The sequence below is a fragment of the Macrobrachium nipponense genome, chromosome 3, assembly GCF_015104395.2.
Source record: "Macrobrachium nipponense isolate FS-2020 chromosome 3, ASM1510439v2, whole genome shotgun sequence".
In the NCBI taxonomy this organism is placed as follows: domain Eukaryota; kingdom Metazoa; phylum Arthropoda; class Malacostraca; order Decapoda; family Palaemonidae; genus Macrobrachium; species Macrobrachium nipponense.
Window position 1 is genome coordinate 116589149 of NC_087202.1, and position 4156 is coordinate 116593304.

The window sequence follows — 4156 nt, forward strand, 5'->3', positions numbered from 1 at the left end:
TATATAACCACATTTCACAAACTTATCTCCAGGACATCACCAAAGGTGCCCCAAAAAATTCTCCTTAAAACATAACTCCCCCATGACATGACCCCAATTATATAAAACCACATTACCACCTATACGGGATAAACCACATACAACCACAATTCAACAATTATATAATGCCAACAATATCCACTGGTGAATATAAAAATACAACACCTCCATAAAACCACAATGCAGTAGTATCACCCGCCCCCAATAGCCACAACACCAAAAGGAACCACAATACCCCGCTCTTCGGCATGTAAAACCACAGAAATTCAACCTCATATCCCATACAGACAGGAATTATCACATGTTTATCATCACGTTTCTCAGCTAAAACAAAAATTCGCCATATTTCCAAACAACTTTCCACATAAAATATTAGCCTCTGAATCTTACGCCAAAATGCCGCAGTTTGTGCAAAATAAGAAAAAAATCAGTAGAAGAAAATGAAAGAGAAAAAAAAATGTTAAAACATTTCACCACCAAATTGCAAAAACCAAAAATAAAGAGAGAAAAAATGCAATTGCGCGACAATATATTAATCACCACAACCAATTCTTTTCAATTTGAGATATGTGTTAATCTCGACCGACCTGTTTTTTCCTCTAAGACTACAAATCTGTTTCCAGTTTTTTCCTCAATGACTCTAAAAGGACCTTCAAACTTTGGGCCTAATTTGTAGTTCAGCTTGTTTCTCACGTTAATTTTTAAAAATACCTTGTCTCCGACATTGATCTTGTGATCAGATGTTTTACTAATACTTTTCTGTACCATCTCTCTGGTTGTGGATTCAAGGTTACGGCTGAGACAAACATGTCTCTCTCTCGCTGTGGATACCAACACCTCGATCGTATCCTCCCCATGATGAGGTATAGTTAGCAAATCAAATGTGCTTCGTGCTAGGCAACCAAACAAAGCTTCAAACGGAGACATTTTAATGGAATCACTAACCATAGTGTTAATACTATGTCTAACAACATCAATATATCCATCCCAATTCTTATCATTACCACCTACAGTTTTCCTGAGAGCCTCGAGCACTTTCCTGTTCTCTCGTTCACACAACCCATTAGCCTGAGGTCTGTAAGGAATAACTGTTACTTTCTGTATCCCCATGACCTCCGCTAAACATTCCAAAGTTTTGTTCACAAATTCTCTACCATTGTTGGTCAATAGAACTTCGGGTGAGCCGTATCTACAAATGACACCATTGGAAAAAGCCACAGCTACTTCTTCAGCCATTTTATGCTTAAGTGGGAAAATTTCTACTATCCTTGCAAGTTCATCTATTATCTCTAACAAGTGCTTATTCGCATATCTAGACTCACAAAAATTTCCCTGGATATCCATATGTATTCTCTGAAAAGGTCTACTTGGTACAGGATAAGATCCTAATTTGTATGAAGTTATCCTTGCAGGTTTGCACGCGTTGCACGCGTTGCACACTGTACAATTTCTCACAATATTTTCCACATCTTTCCCCATGTTTTTCCAAATGTATTTAGCACGAACCTCATTATACATTTTTTCTATCCCCAATTGTGGACTACCGAACCTGCAATGAACTATATCCAAAACCACTGGAATCAGGATTTTCGGAACTATGATCTGTGTCGTATCTCCTTTACTTTCACTGGTTCCCAATTTATATTTAATTTTCCTAACCAATAGATTACCTTCTAACTCCAAACCCGAAAAAGGCAACTTATAACGTTTCCTGACTAATTCCCTTCTAAGAAACACTTTTGCGTCTGCTAGAATCTCGTCTTCATCTTGCCTTTGCTCCATGAGAGCCATATCCCATTGTATAGACTCGCTAGTGACTTGCGCAACTTGGAATCCTTCCGTGTCATGAAAACTTCTACTAAAGGCATCTGCAACTATATTAAATTTGCCCTCTATATATTTGAGCTTTGCATCAAAATCTCTGATAGTTAAAAACCATCGAGCTCTTTTAGGCAACAGATCGGGTTTATTAAAAAGATCTAATAATGGCTTGTGGTCTGTAAGAACTTCTACTTTATTCCCCATCAATAACATTTTAAATTGAACCAAGCTCGACACTATTGCAAAGACTTCTTTATCTATGGTAGCCATTGATCTCTCATTGCTGCCCTTTGGCCTGAACTTCCTGCTATAAAAGGCTATGGGGTGGAATTTCCCATCAAACTTTTGCATAGGCAAGCACCTATACCCTCCTGGCTGGCATCTGTCACTAATGTAAAAGGTTTGCTAAAATCTGGAAACTTCAAAACAGGAGGATTCATTAACGCGTCCTTGAGCTTTTGAAAACTCTCCGACTGGGGATCCTTCCATTGAAATTGAACGTCTTCCCGCAATACATCAGTTAGGGGAGCTGCTATATTAGAGAACCCTTTCACAAACCTCCTGAAGAAACCGGCGATGCCCAGGAATTACTTAATCTCTTTCTTTGATCTGGAGGTGCGAAAATTCGCTATTGCTTTGACTTTATCGTCATTTACTCTAACCCCTTCCTTAGATATGACAGGGCCTAGATATGTGATTTGCTTTTTCAAGAATGAACACTTAGCTTGCTTAATTTTCAACCCCGCTAATCTAAGCCTCCTAAGTTCTGTAAGCACTTCCAGGTGTTGCGTGATCGTGTCTGTTGCGACCAATATATTATCCATATCCACAAAAACATTTTTACCCAATAACCTGTGCAAAACTGTGTTTATCAACCTGTTAAAAGTCATTGGACTGCCCGATAAACTGAACGGCATTTGTGTAAATTCATAGTGTCCCTTTGGCACTGAAAAAGATGTATATTCCTTACTACTTTCACTAAGAGGGACCTGCAAAAAAACCAGCACCAAATCAATTGAGCTATAAATATTATGTCCCCTGACTTCAACAAAAAGATCTGGTATGCACGCGACTGGATAGCGGTCAGGGATTGTCTTTTCATTTAAACATCTAAAATCGACGCATACACGGACAGGACCGTCCTTCTTAGGAGACACACTAGGTCTAATGATACCTTCTTCCTCCCATCTATTGACCTCTTTCTCTACCTGTTCTCTGATTTTGAAAGGTATGCGGTATGCAGGAATATAAATAGGTTAAGTGCCACTCTCCAAATTAACCTTATGCTCTAATACATTAGTCAACCCCAATTTATCACCTTGTAAGGCTACTGTATCCCCAAATTCTGCCAAGAGCTCGCTTATCGCTTCAACATGTTCACTATAATCCACATTAGCTAAATGTTTTCTAAATATTCGTTTCCTTAATTGCATTTCTGCCTCTGGAAACTCAGGTTTCCCCTCTATGATAGCCACTGAACAACTATCACAACTGCAATCTTAGAGATCCAATATATATGTTTTCCTTTGGTATCTCCTAACTGTATCATTACAGTTTAGTAATTCTAACCACGTGGTCCCATCCATGGATACACTGCTCACCGATACCGTGTTAATAACCCCTCTAAGCCGCTCGCTATTTTCAATAACACACACATCTGTAGGTTTTCTCACTTCCCTCAATTTGACTTTTACCATAGTCTTTGAACCAGGCATTAACACAATATTCTCCGATAAAACACCTTTATATTTGTGGTTAGTACCTCCTCTTCCCACCACCCCATAAACATTACCACCCTTAGTATCATCACCAAAATTGTTATCACCGTGAACTCCAATAGAATCCACGCAATCATGTCCCATATCACCAGTGTGGGCATCACCAAACACATCCCATTTTTTAATAATCTCCATATCCTCCGTTCTAATCACGTCCTCATAAGTGAGAAAAACACCAGGTATTCCGACTGTTATCCCATTAACAGCCTCATGGATCGAAATCTTGTGTCTCCTACATGCAGGATGACCCAGCAAAAGTCTGTTGCCCAATTATTAAATTAACGTAGTTTTTGTTTTTATTTATCAAGTTTAAATCAGCCTTGTTTACTTTTAAGTTTCTTTTGCTTAAGCAGCCAAATGCTTGTTAGTTAATGTAAGAGTTTTTGTGTTATTGAGCGCCTCCTCCTCCCTTGTTTATTTCTGTGAACTATCGTTCTAACGATTCTTTTGTGATTTGTTTTTGAGCTACGGTGGATGGTTCGTAGCTGTACTGTGAACGTTGATGGTCTGCCCGCGGA